Source organism: Giraffa tippelskirchi, chromosome 2, assembly GCF_054371585.1.
Source record: "Giraffa tippelskirchi isolate mGirTip1 chromosome 2, T2T-mGirTip1v1.2.pri, whole genome shotgun sequence".
NCBI lineage: Eukaryota > Metazoa > Chordata > Mammalia > Artiodactyla > Giraffidae > Giraffa > Giraffa tippelskirchi.
Window position 1 is genome coordinate 143,407,500 of NC_137276.1, and position 19,557 is coordinate 143,427,056.

At 35.7% G+C, this 19,557-nt stretch overlaps 1 protein-coding gene across 2 annotated transcripts in view; it reads left to right on the forward strand.

Moving 5' to 3' along the window:
- The window catches only part of NAALADL2 (N-acetylated alpha-linked acidic dipeptidase like 2), a 1,599,429-nt gene that overhangs the window by 259,579 nt on the left and 1,320,293 nt on the right, over positions 1-19,557 (forward strand). The window contains exon 4 of one of the 2 annotated variants that reach the window (XM_081570964.1): positions 10,835-10,963. The exons of the other annotated variant lie outside the window; for it this stretch is intronic. The gene's annotated coding sequence lies outside the window, so the exon portion shown is untranslated. The remainder of the gene's footprint in view (positions 1-10,834; positions 10,964-19,557) is intronic. 2 annotated transcript variants of the gene reach the window in all.

Below are 19,557 nucleotides of genomic sequence, written 5' to 3' on the forward strand. Positions count from 1 at the left end.
ATGACAGTTATCTCCATTTTGAACATCAAGTACATTGTCATTGGCATTTTGTAGAGATTGGACTATACTGATAATTGGACTGCACTGATTCCATGTCATAAACTTAATATGTTAATTTAGAATAATTAATGGTTACCTGAGTTGCCATCTCTAAAAGGCAGAGTTATGATTGTCATATGTAACTTTGAGAGTGCCAATTCATGATGATTTAAACATTTTTGAGTACTTATTTACTTCTTCAGGCTACTAGCCTTTAAGTAAAATTATTTGAAATTAAGTCGCTTATTTGAAATACTGTTACATCTTGGTGTTCACATTGTTATTGTTTACCTAGGGACACTATATTCTACACCCTGTTCAGAAAATCTTTGTTGATCACATCTTCATATAGATTCTTAGATAATGAATATTTATAGATAGAATGACCTAAATAATACCCTTAGAATTCTATTTTTTATAAGTTTCTTTGATTTAGTGACTTTAAATTGAAAATTCAAATCATTGCTTTGTATTCTCATGATATGTATCATATAGCCAAAACCAAAAGCCCATAAAATATTGAAAAATTGGTGTTATTTTTTCCTTTTGAAGGCATTTTGTTTCTACAAAATAAAACTAACATGAACAAATTTCAAGCGGTAAGGAAAATTTAGTAAAACTTGATAAAATATTTTAACATTGGAAACCATGTTTATCTTAAATATTCAGAAATATACACAAGGATGCTTACATATTGTTCATTAAAATATATTGATACTTGTAAAACATGCTATGTTGAAAAATGGTGGAGAACTACACCTTTAGCTAATTGTAATTGTGGTTTACAGAAATACACACACACACGTACACACATACACACACCCCTCTATGTGCACACACTTTATTTGAAATAGACTGGAAGACTATCCACACAGTTAGTATCTTTAATCAATAGAATGAAGGTTGGGTCATTTTATCATTTATGTTTTTACATATTTTTCAAAGTCTCTATAATTAAAATTAAATTATAATTAAAATGCATTTAACTATAAAATGACAGAACAAAACATCTTCAGTGTGGTTAATTAAATAATATTTACTGAGGACTACTAGATATCCTTTTACATATGTACAACTATAGACTATATTTTTGTAGTATGAACAAATGAGGATCATATAATAATTTGTATATTTTTATAATTTTCTGTCCAGTTCCCTTCTATGGGAATTTCACTTGTGAGACTACTTTCTTGAGAAAAGATTCAGTAATGAGATTCTGAGTCAAAGGCTAATGTCAAGTTTAAGTTTGAATGTACTACATAATCTTCTAGAAAATTGAACCAACCGTGTATGGCTTTTCCATACACTTAATAATTCTGACTGTTGTAGAGGGTTTTATCTTTATCTACCTAATGTGAGAGCAATAAATCCTATTTTTGTTTCAATATATGAATATGTTAATGAGATTATACTATATTTAAGTGACCAGAATTTTATAATTTACCTATTTGTGTTTTTGCCTAATTTTCTGTTAGCATGTTGGGTTTTAATCTATTGATTTACAAGAGTTCTTGTGTAGTAGACTCTTCCTGTCAAGATTTTTCCTCTACTTATATTCCACTTTTAATTTTAAAAGCATTTATTTATTTAGTCTATTCAAGTTAGATGAGTTACAATATTGTTAGTTTCAAGTGTATAGCAGAGTGATTCAGTTGTGTATGTGTGTGTGTGTATATATATTTAGTAATACTATTATTATTTTTATTATTCAGACTCTCTTCCCTTATAGGTTATTAAAACATATTGAGTATAGTTCTCTGGACTATACAGTAGGTCCTTGTTGGTTATCTGTTGCCATGGACAGGGGAGCCTGGTGGGCTACAGTCCATAGGATCGCGAAGGCATGACTCAAGCAACTTTGCATGCAGGCACTTGTTTTGTTAATCCCAACCTCTTAATTAATCCCTCCCCCCACCTTTCCCCTTTGGTAATCATTAATTTGTTTTCTGTGTCTGTGAGCCTCTTTCTGCTTTGGATATAATTTCATTTGTATCTTTTTTTTTCTTTTCATTTTTAGATTCCACATATAAACAATATCATATGATATTTTATTTCTCTGTCTGGCTTACTTCACTAAGTATGATAATCCTTAAGTCCATCCATATTGCTCCAAATGGCATTATTTCATTCTTTTTATGCCTGAGTAATATGCAGTCATATACAGTATGCAGTCATATACAATATAATATACAAGTCATATACAAAATACAAGTCATATACAAAACAAATATATTGTATGTATATATTATATATGTGTATGTACATATATGAATATATATATAGTCTTCCCTCATGGTAAAGATGGTAAAGAATACACCTGCCAAGGCAGGAGTATGAGTTTGATCCCTGGGTTGGGAAGATCCCTTGGAGCAGGAAATGGCAACCCACTCCAGTATTCTTGCCTGAAGATTTGCATGGACAGAGAAGCCTGGTGGGCTACAGTCCATGGGGTTGCAAATAGGACACAACTGAGCAACTAACACTTTATATATATATATATATATATATATATATATATATAAAATCTTCTTTATCCATTTCTCTGTTGATCAACATTTAGGTTGCTTCCATGTCCTGGCTATTGTAAATGATGCTTCGGTGAATATTGGGGTGTACGCATTTTTTGAATTATAGTTTTCTCTGGATATGCACCTAGGAGTTAGATTGCTGGATCATATGGTAGCTCTATTTTTAGTTTTTTAAGGAATTTCCATGTTGTCCTCCATAGTGGCTGTACTAATTTACATTCCCATCAACAGTGTAGGAGAGTTCCCTTTTCTTCACACACTCTCCAACATTTATTGTTTGTAGAATTTTTGGTGATGACCATTCTGACTGGTGTGAGGTGATACCTCATTATAGTTTTTATTTACATTTCTCTAATAATTAGTGATACTGAGCATTTTTTCATGTGCCTTTTAGCCATCTGTATATTTTTTGGAGAAATGTCTATGTAGATCTTCTACCTGTTTTTGATTTTTTTTTTTTTTTAATATTGAGCTGCATGAACTGTTTGTATGTTTTGGAGATTAACCCTTGTCAGTTGCTTTGTTTGCAAATATTTCCCCCTATTCTGAGGGTTGTCTTTTCCTTTTTTTTTACATTTTCCTTTGCTGTGAAAAAGCTTAGAAGTTTAATTAGGTCCCATTTATTTATTTTTGTTTTATTTCTATTACTCTCAGAGATGGATCCAAAAAGATATTGCTGCAATTAATGTCAACCACTTTTATTTTAAAACCTTATTTATATTAACCTTTTTCAACACATCATTACCATTTTTTGAACTAGTAAGGGTATCTTGGTTAAATATATCATGGTAGTTAAATATTTTCATGGTTGTAGAACACATTAAGAGGGGCCTTTATCACCAAAGAGTATATAAAATATTTAGTAACTTATTTTACTATTCAAAATTTTAATGTCTCTAATGAATTTTTTGATCTTTCTGAAATGTATTTTTCTGAAATGAGTAGAGAAAGAAAGGAAAAGTACTACTTTTTAAAATTTTCCAATGGACATTGAGATTTTTTAATGTTAATGTCTTATCCCAGTTTATTTGAAGCACAAATTTTATCATGCAAAATTTCCCTATCTACTTGATAATTAAGATAAATGTAGATTTTAAAAATGTGAACAGTTAACAAAGGTGATTCATTCACTCACAGAGCTATTAATGTCCATCTTCTTTTACTCTCACTGTATTATTCATGAAGTGTCAATTTATTGAGCCTGCTCAGTACTGTTAATAGATACTCATGGTTTCTGGTTGGTCACTGACTTCAGGGATCTCAAAATTGAGGCCATCTTTACTTACATGCAAAATAACTAGTATAAATACATCAGATAGATATGTGTATTGTGATAGAATATTGCAATAAAAACTTCATTCCTCAAGTGTTTGATCATACAAATCATAGAGTATTAGAGTTGAAAATGATCTTAAAGATTGTCTATGTCCAGTCTCTTGTTTTATATTTAGGAAAACTGAGACCCAAAGAAATTAAATGGCTTAAGCAAGATCATATTCTGATTTACTTACAGAAGTTGATTTAAAATCTGGATTCCCAAATAATCCTTGCACTTTTTTAATTAAATTAGTTTATTTATCTATTTTTTAACTTTATAATATTGTATTGGTTTTGCCGTACATTGACATGAATCCACCATGGGTGTACATGTGTTCCCCTTCCAGAACCCCCCTCCCTCCTCCCAACCCCATCCCATTCCTCCGGGTCATCCCGGTGCATTTTGATTTATCAAAATATTCCCATAATATTAAAAAAAGATTCATGGTGAAAGAGCTATTATTGTTTCCTCTTCTAATATTTTGTAACACCATTATTTCTGAAAGTGAACCATGTTTTATTGCGCATCATATAGAACCTTTGGTGCCCATCTCCCTCCATTATTCAATGGTACTGTCTTTAAGCATATTGGCTCTCTTCACTGTTGGATTGATTCTTCTGCCTTCTATGTGCCATGATCTTAGAACTTTTTCAGGGGTATAGATAGGGAGATATTACTCATTTGTTCTTTTCTTTCTCTGTGCATTTGTAAGATTTCTGATGGTTGGTCTTAAAATATCTGCATGGCTTGGGATGAAGAAAGAGAAAAAGATAGGATTATAAACCCAATTTTTAAAAACTATGTTAAATCCTTCTTAATATTTCCTATAAGAACAGACCTTTGGACTCTGGGAAGAAGGCAAGTGTGGGATGATTTTAAGAATAAAATTGAAAAATGTATATTAACATATATAAAATAGATGACCAGTGCAAATCTGATGCATGAAGCAGCACACTCAAAGCTGGTCTCCAGAGGGATGGGGTGGGGAAGACAGTAGGAGGGGGCTCAGGATTGGGGACACACATGTGTACCCGTGGCTGATTAACGTCCATGTATGACAAAAAACCTCATAATATTATATAGTGATTGTTCTCCAATTAAAATAAATTAATTTAAAAAAACCCTCAAAGGCAAACATCTTTCATCAATCACTAATATCTGATGCACTACACAGTATTATTCTTATCACAGAAATAAATTAACATACAGATGAGGCAATAATATTACTTAGGGATAGTTATGTTTATATTTAATAGTTGGCCTTCTTTGCTGTGGAAAGAAAGATTGGTAACCTAGCAGAGTTATTTCAGGGGTCCTAAATGAGTCTGCAGTTGATTAATTAGTGGTGTGTATGACCTTTGGTTACCATGCCCTTAAGACAATGACCGAACAAGTGCTGAGAGCAGTTTATCTTTGGAAGACAGAATCAGTGTTTCAGAACAGAGAAAAATAAATAGCTTGATCATTGGCTTAAGCATTTGCTTTGATTTGGGGGCTTATTCTATTTAATTTTCCCAAGGCATTATCAGAAGTACTCTTTTAATTTGCATATAATGTGTGAAGAGGATAAAAGTACATTCGATGATCATAATGCTTTTGAACTTATAATTTTATATAATAGTACATTTATAATATATTTTTAAGAAAAGATATGTATTGAAAACAGTCACCTTTCAGGATGATCTGTTCTTTCAGATCCTAAATCCGATGCCATGATACCTTTTGTATATAACAGGGCAGCTTTCTTCATAGAAACTGTCCTGCATCTCCATTGTGGGCTTGTGATGAGGGGCTTAGGGTTCCCTTCTTACCCACTTATATATGCATATGTTACAGAGACTGTGTGATTCCTATGCATGCAAAGCCAGTGTTCAAATAAGCTTGTAGTACTTGATTAGTGGGCAAAATATTAAGCAATTTTACCCTGGACCAAAAAGTGACTGATTAGCTCAGGAATTCTGAAGTTGAAAGGATAGTTATTAGCATAATGTTATGCCTATGGAATATGGTGGATGTCATTCCAAAACTTTCAGTATACTATGCCACTTGGGGCAGCTTTTAAATATATTATGGTAGAGTGTAGTTTTTTTTTTTAATTAGCTTTTATTATAGTGTAAATGACAGGTAATGTATTATATATGTAATGCTTACTCATTAAAAAAACAAAATACATATTTCTGAAACACAAAAATTATCATAATTTTTCATTTTGTTGGTTAAATTAAAACATTATTTAAACAACATTAAAGTATGACTTTCATTATTAATCATTTAGGGACTTGCTCAGATGTTATTAATAAGATACTTGGTTCAATTCAGTTCAGTTCAGTCGCTCAGTCATGTCTGACTTTTTGTGACCCCATGAACTGCAGCATGCCAGGCTTCCCTGTCCATCACCAACTCCCTAAGTCCAACCAAACCCATGTCCATCGAGTCAGTGATGCCATCCAGCCATCTCATCCTCTGTCGTCCCCTTCTCTCCTTCCCTCAGTGTTTCTCAGCATCAGGGTCTTTTCAAATGAGTCAGCTTTTCTCATCAGGTGGCCAAACTATTGGAGTTTCAGCTTCAACATCAGTCCTTCCAATGAACACCCAGGACTGATCTCTTTAGGATGGACTGGTTGGATCTCCTTGCAGTCCAAGGGACTCTCAAAAGTCTTCTCCAACACCACAGTTCAAAAGCATCAATTCTTTGGTGCTCAGCTTTCTTTATATTCCAACTCTCACATCCATACATGACTACTGGAAAAACCGTAGCCTTGACTAGACGGACCTTTGTTGGCAAAGTAATGACTCTGCTTTTTAATATGCTATCTAGGTTGGTCATAACTTTCCTTTCAAGGAGTAAGCATCTTTTAATTTCATGGCTGCAGTCACCATATGCAGTGATTTTGGAGCCCAGAAAAATGAAGTCAGCCACTGTTTCCACTATTTCCACATCTATCTGCCATGAAGTGATGAGACCAGATGCCATGCTCTTAGTTTTCTGAATGTTGAGCTTTAAGCCAACTTTTTCACTGTCCTCTTTCACTTTCATCAAGAGGCTCTTTAGGTCTTCTTCACTTTCGGTCACAAGGGTGGTGTCATCTGCATATCTGAGGTTATTGATATTTCTCCCGGCAATCTTGATTCCAGCTTGTGGTTCATCCAGCCCAGCCTTTCTCATGATGTACTCTGCATATAAGTTAAATAAGCAGGGTGACAATATGCAGCCTTGACGTACTCCTTTTCCTATTTGGAACCAGTCTGTTGTTCCATGTCCAGATCTAGCTGTTGCTTCCTGACCTGCATACAGGTTTCTCAAGAGGCAGGTCAGGTGGTCTGGTATTCCCATCTGTTTCAGAATTTTCCACAGTTTATTGTGATCCACACAGTCAAAGGCTTTGGCATAGGCAATAAAGCAGAAACAGATGTTTTTCTGGTACTCTCTTGCTTTTTCGATGATGCATCAGATGTTGGCAATTTGATCTCTGGTTCCTCTGCCTTTTCTAAAACCAGCTTGAACATCTGGAAGTTCATGGTTCACATATTGCTGAAGCCTGGCTTGGAGAATTTTAAGCATTACTCTACTAGTATGTGAGATGAGTGCAGTTGTGTGGTGGTTTGAGCATTCTTCGGCATTGCCTTTCTTTGGGATTGGAATGAAAACTGACCTTTTCCATTCCTGTGGCCACTGCTGAGTTTTCCAAATTTGTTGGCATATTGAGTGCAGCACTTTCACAGAGTCATCTGTTAGGATTTGAAGTAGCTCAACTGGAACTCCATCACCTCCACTAGCTTTGTTCGTAGTGATGCTTCCCACAGCCCACTTGACTTCACATTCCAAGATGTCTGGCTCTAGGTGAGTGATCACACCATCGTGATTGTCTGGGTCGTGAAGAACTTTTTTGTACAATTCTTCTGTGTATTCTTGCCACCTCTTCTTAATATCTTCTGCTTCTGTTGGGTCCCTACCATTTCTGTCCTTTATTGGGCCCATCTTTGCATAAATGTTCCCTTGGTATCTCTAATTTTCTTGAAAAGATCTCTAGTCTTTCCTATTCTATTGTTTTCCTCTATTTCTTTGCATTTATCATTGAGGAAGGCTTTCTTATCTCTCCTTGCTATTCTTTTGAACTCTGCATTCAAATGGGTATATCTTTCCTTTTCTCCTTTGGTTTTCACTTCCTTTCTTTTTACAGCTGTTTGTAAGGCCTCCTCAGACAGCCATTTTGCCCTTTTGCATTTCTTTTCCTTGGGGATGGTCTTGAGTCCTGTCTCCTGTACAATGTCATGAACCTCCATCCATAGTTCATCAGGTATTGTGTCTATCAGATCTAGTCCTTTAAATCTATTTCTCACTTCTACTGTATAGTCATATGGGATTTGATTTAGGTCATACTTGAATGGTCTAGTGGTTTTCTCCACTTTCTTCAATTTCAGTCTGAATTTGGCAATAAGTTTATGATCTGAGTCACAGTCAGCTCCTGGTCTTGTTTTTGCTGACTGTATAGAGCTTCTCCATCTTTGGCTGCAAATATAATCAATCTGATTTCGATGTTGACCATCTGGTGATATCCATGTGTAGAGTCTTCTCTTGTGTTGTTGGAAGAGGGTGTTTGCTTTGACCAGTGCATTCTCTTGGCAAAACTGTATTAGCCTTTGCCCTGCTTCATTCTGTACTGCAAGGCCAAATTTGCCTGTTATTCCAGGTGTTTCTTGACTTCGTACTTTTTCATTCTAGTCCCATATAATGAAAAGAACATTTTTGGGGGTGTTAATTCTAGAAGGTCTTGTAGGTCTTCGTAGAACTGTTCAACTTCAGCTTCTTCAGTGTTACTGGTCGGGGCATAGACTTGAATTACCGTGATATTGAATGGTTTGCCTTGAAGAGGAACAGAGATCATTCTGTCGTTTTTGAGATTCCATCCAAGTACTGCATTTCGGACCCTTTTGTTGACTATGATGGCTACTCCATTTCTTCTAAGGGATTCCTGCCCACACTAGTAGATATAATGGTCATCTGAGTTAAATTCACCCTTTCCAGTCCATCTTAGTTCACTGATTCCTAGAATGTTGATGTTCACTCTTGCCATCTCCTGTTTGACCACTTTTTGCCTTTTCATCCTGTTCATGGGGTTTTCAAGGCAAGAATACTGAAGTGGTTTGCCATTCCCTTCTCCAGTGGACCACATTCTGTCAGACCTCTCCACCATGGCCCGTCCATCTTGGGTGGCCCCACATGGCATGGTTTAGTTTCATTGAGTTAGACAAGGCTCTTGTCAAGGTGATCAGATTAGCTAGTTGTCTGTTACTGTAGTTTCAGCCTGTCTGCCCCCTGATCCCCTCTCTTAGTGCCCACCGTCTTACCTGGGTTTCTCTTACCTTGGACGCTGGGTCTCTCTTCTCGGCTGCTCCAACAAAGATACTTGGTAGGATTGCTCTTTAATTGGAATACACAAGAGTTCTTTGGTTCTCTTTTTTGGAGGAAACCTGAGCCATATTTTTTTCATCTCTTATGTCATCTTAAAGTAAATTTTAGAAATATTTAAGTATTTTAAATTTCCATCTCATTTAAACCTAATATTTTCCCCAAGTTTGTGTGGTACATTTATACTTAAAAAATATATCCTCACTTTTCCTGTTATTTTCCATTTTCAAAAAGATAGGAATGGAAAAATATGTTCAAACATTTGATTCAGGATTCACTTTTTTTCTTTTCAGCCTGTATCCCTCTTTGATATTTTTAGCCACTGCCATTAGCAACATTTTGACTTACGCCAAAGTTAGTGTTAAAAAAACAAGTCAGTTGGAAGAGTAGTGGTTGTATAGAAATTATTTCATTATTTACTTCAGTAACCCTGTGTTTACTAAACAGAAACAGAGAATTGGAGGTGAGTTACAACCAATATTGGAAGCTACAGATTATCTCTATGATGTTCTTATGTTACATGTTTTATAATTGGATTTCAGGTGGAATCTGCCAGTTCATAAAGCTAAATGAGACTTCCTAATAGAACTTTTTGAGTCCAGTTACATAATTTTCAGTTTCCCTGGGTAAGGTATTGATTCATATTTTTTTTTTTTCACTTTCTGAAGAGGTGGGTTTATTTTTGGTTCTGCTTTACACTCACCACTTGGAGGAGCTCATTATGACATGACATACTTTTGAGTGACTAATAATGTCTAGGGAGTTACTATTCTCATTTCCCATAGATTCATCCCCCACATATGGTTAACATCATTTATTGGTCAGTTTCTGTTTTCTTTAGGTTACATATTCTTTAGTAGTGTTTATAGACAAAAGAGTAAATAATGGTTCAGAAAAACTTTCTCAAAAGGCACTCAGCTCTGCTAAACTTTAAAATTCCACCCTTACAATCCCTAACATACCTGTCACTCTAGTCCAAGGGACTGATGAGAAGAAAATGGCCAGTAGGAAAAGTTGGAGCAACTGGATGAATATCGATATTTCAACCATTCTTTATGGTTATGACACTTTCTTTGAAGTAGTTCCTTTCCTAATTTAACCATCTCTCTCTGTTATGGCAATAACAAAATATATTCTCCTCATCATGTTCCTCAAATGCTGACTAATCTTTGCTGTGGCTCTGATTGTGGTTTAAAAGCTTGAAAAGATAGAATACAAGTGCATATATGTGGTGTATGTAATGGAAACTGAATTTCTTGATTTTATTTTCAAAATGGGCTAGAGAAAGTTGAAAAATAAAATAAACAAGACAAATATATATTGCAGAATGAGTGTGTGTATTAAATATGTACCATATGGTATATAAAGATTTCAAATATTTGTAGTTTTTCACTGTTTTCTCTTTTGTAATAAAGTCCCTACATAAGCTTAAATTTTGTGCATACTTCATTTTTTTATCTCAGCAAATGTTTCATGACATTCAGGTTACTGGTTATGAGGGAAACAGACAGTGACATCTGTCAACACATTGATTTCCAGGGTTGATACAGATGGTCTGAGCTGATCCCTGGTCTCCCTCACACCCCATTTGTGTGCCTTCCAAAGCTACCTGCTCATCTACATGGATGACCTTCTGAAAGAGGACCAGTCATGAAGGGTATTTAAAGGGTATATTCATTTGCTATAATTTCTAAACCTGTTCATTATTTATTCAAAGATCTACAAATCTGTAGAACAAACAGGCAAAGTTTGGTTAGGATGATTCTGTTTTCTAGAAGCAGTATAGAGAATTAGAGAGGTTTCAACTTGAGAGTCCATAAACCTGATTCAGTAGTTATTTGCTTTATAACTTTACTAAGTTAACTTTTGTATGTCTTTTAGTTTTGTGTTTGTTTGTTTGTTTTTTTTTTGCAAAATGGATTAATAATACATCAGATGGTTGTTTGTAAAGATTCAGTTCAGTTCAGTCGCTCAGTCATGTCTGACTCTTTGTGACCCCATGAACCGCAGCATGCCAGGCCTCCCTGTCCATCACCAACTCCCAGAGTCCACCCAAACCCATGTCTATTGAGTCAGTGATGCCATCCAACCATCTCATCCTCTGTCGTCCCCTTTTCCTCCTGCCCTCAATGTTTCCCAGCATCAGGGTCTTTTCAAATGAGTCAGCTCTTCGCATCAGGTGGCCAAAATATTGGAGTTTCAGCTTCAGCATCAGTCCTACCAATGAATATTCAGGACTGATTTCCTTTAGGATGGACTGGTTGGATCTCCTTGCAGTCCAAAGGGCTCTCAAGAGTCTTCTCCAACACCACAGTTCAAAAGCATCAATTCTTCGGTGCTCAGCTTTCTTTAGAGTCCAACTCTCACATCCATACATGACAACTGGAAAAACCATCGCCTTGACTAGACGGACCTTTGTTGATAAATTAATGTCTTTGCTTTTCAATATGCTGTCTAGGTTGGTCATAACTTTCCTTCCAATTGTAAAGATTAAGCATTTTATTAGATTAATATTTTTAGTATCAATGATGGGCTACTGTCATAGGCTTTGGGGCTACAACCCTGAAGAAAATAATGTAAATAAATCATAAATAATCACAATATCCTTGCCCTCTTGGTGATTACTTTTACGTTGAGAGAGATAGGCCATAAACAAATACATTTGTAGAATGTATACGATATCTGATAGTGATAAATGCTGTGGGAAAAAGTAAATTGAAGGAAAGACAATAGACAGTATGAAGAAAGGAGATATTCCAGTTTTAAGGAATGTGAGAAGGGAAAGCTTCACTGAGGTTTTTTTTTTTTTTAATAAATTTATTTATTTTAGTTGGGGGCTAATTACTTTACAATATTGTAGTAGTTTTTGCTATACATTGACATGAATCAGCCATGGGTATTTTAAACAAATAATTAAGGAGGCAGGGAGAGCCCCTAGTTATCAGGGAGAAGAACTATCACGTTAAATGTGATAAACTAGGTTAAAAAAATCTTAGCACAGTTGCTAGCTAAAAGTACAGCAGTGTTTAAGAGTATTTGCAAGTATTATTATTATAAATAAGTTAATCTTGGGTTTAAGAATATTTTTTATTTTTTTAATTGGAGGAAAATTACTTTACAATGTTGTGTTGATTTCTGCCATTCAACAATGCAAATCAGCCATAATTGAAGATCTTTTATGTGCAGCTGTGAGTTTCACTCTCATCACAGAAGTAGCCTGTGACTATCTGGATTGTGCCAGTATTTGGTTACTTTTCTTTTTGTTATTTCACATAATCCAAAGAATGAGTCATAATCTCAAAATCTTGTTGTCAGAAAGACAATTTAATTCTTTCAGGTACATTTATTTTTCCCAAAATTGAAAAAATAATCTTTAACATATTGAAATAGAAACTATCCTTTAGAACTTGATACAGAAACTGATAAAGCTGTTTTTCTTTTTCTTTCTTTCTTTTATTTTTTTAAACTAGAAGAGTCTTTAAAAACACTTAAAGCTTGTTTTTACCTCATTATAGAAAGAAAGCTAGAAGTAGATGAGCCTGAAACATTGACTTTTATACATCTTGAATTTCATGGAGCATCCAGAATGATGCATCTTTCCCTTCAAATATTTATCCATCACTTTCAGACAAGTGGTGTATGAAGCAATAAATAACAGATAGCTAGAACAGGAGAAAACAGTTTTTTAATGCCTTGTGCTTAAACTGTCACTCTGGCAGGAAGTAATAACTGAATGCTGCATTATTTAGGGCAAGGTAATAGACTACTTCCTTATAGAGGCAAATTACTTTGGAACTGGCTGTCTTTCCCTCAGAAGCCAGGGTTTCCTCAGTGAAAGACTAGATTTGGAGGTTTGATTTGAAGTGATTGGCTACTGAATCCTCATGCTATACACACCAGAAAAGTGTTTCCTTTGAGATTCTGGTCATCATTTATCATTAAATAAGGAGTCTTGCCAAGTGCATGCTTTTCCATATGGTAGGCAGTGGGATGCTTGATAAAAGCAGAGACCTGGCACTAGGATGATCTGTGTTTAACCCTGTTACTTGCTAGTATGATTCTAGATAAATTGCCCAGTGTTCTGGGACTCAGTTTCCCTGAATCCCATAAAATTGGAAAGTACAAGTAGGCACACTAATTTAATTGAGTAACTGCAAGGATTAAGTTAATGATGGGTATAATGATCTGGAACTTACATTTTGGTGTCAACAAATAAATATTTACTACTTACATGTGATTTAAAGATCTTAAGTTACATAATGGCTTCCCTGGTAGTTTAGATGATAAAGAATATGCCTGCAATGCAGGAGACCCGGGTTTGATCCCTGGGTTGGGAAGATCCCCTGGTGAAGGAGATGGCAACTCACTCCAGTATTCTTGCCTGGGAAATTCCATGGACAGAGGAGCCTAGTGAGCTAAGCCCATGGGGTCTCAAAGAGTTGGCCATGACTGAGCAACTAACACTTCTTTCACAAATTGCATAATATATAGTTGTTTAGCTGTTGATTTTTAGTAATAGATGCTATTTCTATATGTATCATAGAAGGCATCCAGATAATATTAGTGTTTTTTCCTGTACCCTCTCTCCCTTTGAATGTTACAAACCATAAATAGTTTATGATCCCAAAAGATCATGTTCTATTGAAGGCTTTGTATTAAGCCTCTACCTGTACAAATCTTGTTTGTCAGAATTCTGTCTAGTTTTAAAATACTATCTGGTAATTATAAGAGAGCAGATTTGTAGAGTTGTGTATTATTATGCATAGTAATAGTGCTGGTTGATGGCGTTTGGGCCTGAATGCCAATATTTTAAAATACAGCTTTTATTCAGTTGAATAATTATACTTTGATGTATGAAAAGTCCATTATAGAATATGTTCTTGTTTCAAATATTCTTATTCATAACATTATTCATAATTTACTTGCTTTTGGATGGTAGTCATGATGGTTTCCCAATTGTAACTGCAAAATTCCTCTTTTTCAAGGTGCTCATTACTTTGGTATATAAAGTAAGCCAAGTTGGATCAATAAATAGAAAATGAAATTAGTTGTGATTTTTACATTTTAATTTCCTTATTATGGGAATATGTTTTTAATAGGTGATTGAGTCTTTTTCTACTTTTTACTCCATATTAAAATCATTTTTACCATTTTTCTTGATATAATGTGAACATATATTTGACAGGGTTTATAACGTGTGTGTTTGCTCAGTTGTGTCCAACTCTTTGCGACCCTATGGATTGTAACCCACCAGGCTTCTCTGTCCATGGGATTGTCCAGAGTACTGGAGTGGGTTGCCATTTCCTCTTCTATGGCATCTTCCCAACCTAGAATCAAACCCATGTCTCCTGTTGCTCCTGCATTGGCAAATGGATACTTTACCACTAGTATTCAAATTGTTACAGGATCACACAATATTTCTATATTTACTTGGGAGTTTAATCACTTTTCAAGTTTTTAATTATCAGAATTTTATAAAATTAAACTGTATTTTATTTCCTCTGTTTTTACTACTTTGATATTTTAAACAATATTGGCAAGAATATGACCTTGTTGCAAATTGTTTTTTTACACATATGTCCTAGGAATCATTGATATTTTGAACATGTAAACATTTGAAATTTTCTATATTAATTCTTTCGTGTAGAATGGTATTCTAAGTCCAGTGCATGTTTTATTTCATGGCAATACATTTTGAAGACCAGGTGTAAAATCATTGGCATCATGTGGAGACTGGACTGCAGTAATCCTATATCATAAACTTAAACTCTTAACTTCAGAATAATTAATAATTACCTGAATTGCAACTTTAAAATGCAAGATGACATTTGCTTTTTTCTGTAACTTTGAAAATGCCTCGCTAGTAGTTATTCGAACTTTTTTAGCACTATCTTCTTATTTTATGTTATTAGCCATTAATTGGGTTTATTTAAGCTAAGTAGGTTATTTACCGTCTCTTTAGGAAGAGTTACCTGGTGATAATATTCTCAGATGAGATCTGAAAGAATGGATATTCAAAGACAAAATGATCTAAATAATATCTCAGAATTCTGTTGCCATAAATTTCTGTGATTTAAAATCATTCCTTTTACTGTCTATAATATAAATGCCATAACTAAAAAACAACCAGCACAATATTGAATTGCAAATGTTATTTTTTTCATGTTGAAGGCATTTTATTTTTATGTAAAAAAAATAACTGAAAAAAATACCCAAATGTTAAGAAAACAGAAAACAGTGAGAAAGCCTGTTTCTCAACCTAAATAATCAGAAGGGGACACAAAATTTATGCATAATGTTCACTATAGAATATATTTGTAAAGAGTTCCCATGGATGCTCACGTTCAGTTGTGTCTGACTCTTTGAGACTCTATAGACTGTAGCCCATTAGGCTCCTCTGTCCATGGGATTTTCCAGACAAGAATACTGAAGTAGGCTGTAATTTCCTCCTCCAGGATATCTTCCCAACCTAGGGATCAAATCTGTGTCTCCTGCCTTGGTAGGTGGATACTTTATTACTAAGCCACCTGGGAAGCCCATTTCCAAGGATCAGTTCAGTCCAGTCATGCCAGACTCTTTGACAGCCCATGGACTGCAGCACACCAGGCTGCCCTGTCCATCATCAACTCCCCATGGACTGTATTTCCAAGCATAGAGAATAGTTAAATAATTTACAGCATATCCACATGAAAAGTGAAAGTCGCTCAGTCATGTCTGACTCTGCGACCCCATGGACTATACAGTCCATGGAATTCTCCAGGCCAGAACACTGGAGTGGGTAGCCTTTCCCTTCTCCAGGGGATCTTCCCAATCCAGAAATTGAACCGGGGCCTCCTGCATTGCAGGCAGATTCTTTACCAGTTGAGCCACCAAGGAAGCTCAAGAATACTAGAGTGGGTAGCCTATCCCTTCTCCAGTGGATCTTCCCAGCCCAGGAATTGAACCGGGGTCTCCTTCATTGCAGGCAGATTCTTTACTAACTGCGCTACCAGAGAAGCCCCATATCCACATATGGAGCTTAAACAATTTAAATATTTTATGAGATTAGTTCATGTATGTGCTTAGTCACATCCAGCTCTTTGTGACCCCATGGCTTGTAGCCTGCCAGGCTCCACTGTCCATGAAATTTTCCAGGCAAGAATACTGGAGTGGGTTGCCATTTCCTCCTTCAGGGGATGTTCCCGATCCAAGAATTGAACCCAAGTCTCCTGCACCTCTTGCACTAGCAGGAAGATTCCTTGCCACTAGTGCCACCTGGGAAGCCCTCATGAGGTTAGTTTATGACAGAGGAACTGTTCACAATATAATGGTATGTTAAAAATACAAAACTATATACTCACTTTGATCTCAGTTTTGATTTACAGAAATATATGCATGCACGTATGTATGTATCTCATATGTATGTTAATTTCAGGATTTAATAATAAAGCTGAGTGTTGTTTAATTTCCTTTGCCAATGCTATTTTTATTTTTTCAGATCAAATATGGCCTTGTTGCAAAAATATATTATACATATTTCCAAATGTTTGTAATCTTTTGAACATGTTAGTGTTTCATCTTGGTGACTCTCCTATGAGTAGAAAGAATGTCAGAAACAGTCAAAATGGGTAGTTCTTGTAAAATTACTAAATATTCAAAGTACTCATATTTCTTTATTTTAAGATAAAGAAATAAGTGTCAGTAAAGTATATATTAATGTACTAAGCTGTGTTTTCAAATGGTATCACAGTAACAATGTGATAATTGAATTTCACACCTTCCAACAGGCTGCCTTTTATTGCCATGAACATAGAATCTAAATAAAAATATTTTCTCTCGTTTTGCTTATTAAAATATACAATGTAAGCTTATTGCATGATTTTAATCACAATGGAAAGATTTAGGACCTTTCTGCATGTCCTTCATTCAGTAGATAATTATGAATGTCCAGTTTATATAAAGAACTTTGATAGGCCCTGGAGATAAGAAGAATAAGAAATGTGTTTTTTTAATGTTGTGAAGAAAGAATTTAGCGAAGAAAAATTTTATACTATAGTGCTTCATTGTTAATATAATAGAAGTACATATAAGAAGCTATGGGACAAAAGACCCTAACTCTGAGTGGGGTTGTCAAGGAAGGCTAAAATGAGTGATGCATCTAATCTCAGGCTGGAAGTGAAGTGAAGTGAAAGATACTCAGTCATGTCCGACTCTTTGCACCCCATTGACTATACAGTCCATGGAATTCTCCATAATACTGGAGTGGGTAGCCTTTCCCTTCTGCAGGGGATCTTCCCAACCCAGGGATTGAACCCAGGTCTCCTACATTGCAGGTGGATTCTTTACCAGCTGAGCCACAAGGGTCTGAGGCTGGAGATAGGAGTTAAAGAGGAAAGAAGAAGGTAAAGGGCATTTCTACACAGAAAATGACATGAACCAAATTATGACTGTGGCGCTAGGAGAGATTACAGAAGGAAAATCAGTCTTTTATAAAAGCTGTTAATACTTTGTTAACAGTATCAGCATAAACAATTAAGGAGACTATGTGAGAATATCAAATTACAGACTTATTAAAGATAACTGTAAAAATATGCTTTTGCATATTAACATAATATTCAGAAATGTTGGTAAAAGAATTTGTTCCACATGAATGATTTTTCTAATAAACATTTAGGAAGGGGCAGGTTAATTTATTCGTGCTTGATAAAAATATATTTTAGTACTTTTGCTTCATTAAGCATGATTTTTCCTCCTTTGTCCATTTTGCCTCTTTTGGAGATTCTGGGATTGGTGTAATTATGAAACATCTGTTTTTGCCCTCTGCTGTAATACAGTCATGTCTTCCTGTACTATTTAGATACTTGGCAATTTTTGTCTTTTTTTTTTTACTGGCTTCGGCTTCCATGGTATTTCAGACAGTAAAGAATCGGCCAACAAGATGGGAGACCCTGGTTTGATCCCTGGGTCAGGAAGATCCCCTGGAGAAGGAAATGGCAACCCACTTCAGTATTCTTGTTTGGAGAATCCTATGAACAGAGGAGTCTGGTAGGCTACAGTGCATGGGGTCGCAAAGAGTAGGCCGTAAATGAGAGACTAACATTTCACTTTTTTTCACTTTCACTTTACTGGCTTCAGATTGTTCTTTTTGCCTTTTCTTTATTCCCTTCTGATAAGGAGTCCTGTACCTATTTCCAAAAATTCTTCAATTGACTTTGGAATTTTGACAATTCTTATGGCTAGTTAAAATTCACATTATTTCATTTCCATCTTGAGCTTATGTTAGGTAAGTGGTTTTCGGAAGTCCTGAAATATATGTACTTAACGTTCCTTCATACCTCTCAGACTCTCCTTTTTTAGCCTGTTCTCAAGGTTGGCTTGTTACTTGTAACTTTAAAATTGTGTCAGTGCAGGAAGAGATCAGTATACAGTCTGATTTAGTCTAGAAATGTCAAAATGTCAAGGCCCTGGAGCATATCTCAATCATGGGTCCCCATCAGTATCCCCTGAATGATACTGAAATCTTGGCTTTCAAACCCCATTCTTAGTCCCTGCCCTTATCTTCCTCGCATGTAGGCAAATGTGCCCTGCATTGTATTCAGCAAAAAAGGGAGAATTAGTTCCTCTTTAGCATTGCTTCAGAGGAGGGATTTATAGCGTCTCCAAGCCTCAAAGGCTGTGTAGTCCCAGGGAGGCCTGGTAGAATGTGTCTGAGGAGCTTATCATCTGCTATCTATGATATCTCTTAATAGGCAATGCCCCCTAGATTATTTTTATATGGTCTGATCAGTACACCAACCCAGAGGAGACTTGAAGGCTGGGCTTCTCATTTCCCCTCCCCACTTAGACTTGGGAATGGGGATCAGCTGGTCAAATCAAGCCAGTAGGGGTGCCAGGACTCCATTCAAGAGCAAGATCCTTTAAATAGCCCAGAAAAATGCCCCCTAGCTAGGATGTCTGGCTCTCAGCATATCCCTTACCTTTAGTTATCCTGATGCCAGAGCCAGGCCTCTGGGTTTGTATATATTGTACTTTGTTTATGTCTCTGAGGCCTAGGAGGGCCTTAGCATTGCTTGCACTAAAGATCTATAGTAATTCAGTGTATAGAGGAAGACATTCAGCTGTTGAGAACTGGGACTCTGGGTTTGAATTCTAAAAAATCACCCGAGGAGGAGCTATTCAAAAATGCATGCTGACGTATACCACATGAAGCTCATCGTCTAGGCTCTCAAAGTCTGGATCACCTGCCATGTGTACTACAAACTCCTTGTGTTTCATCCTCCTAT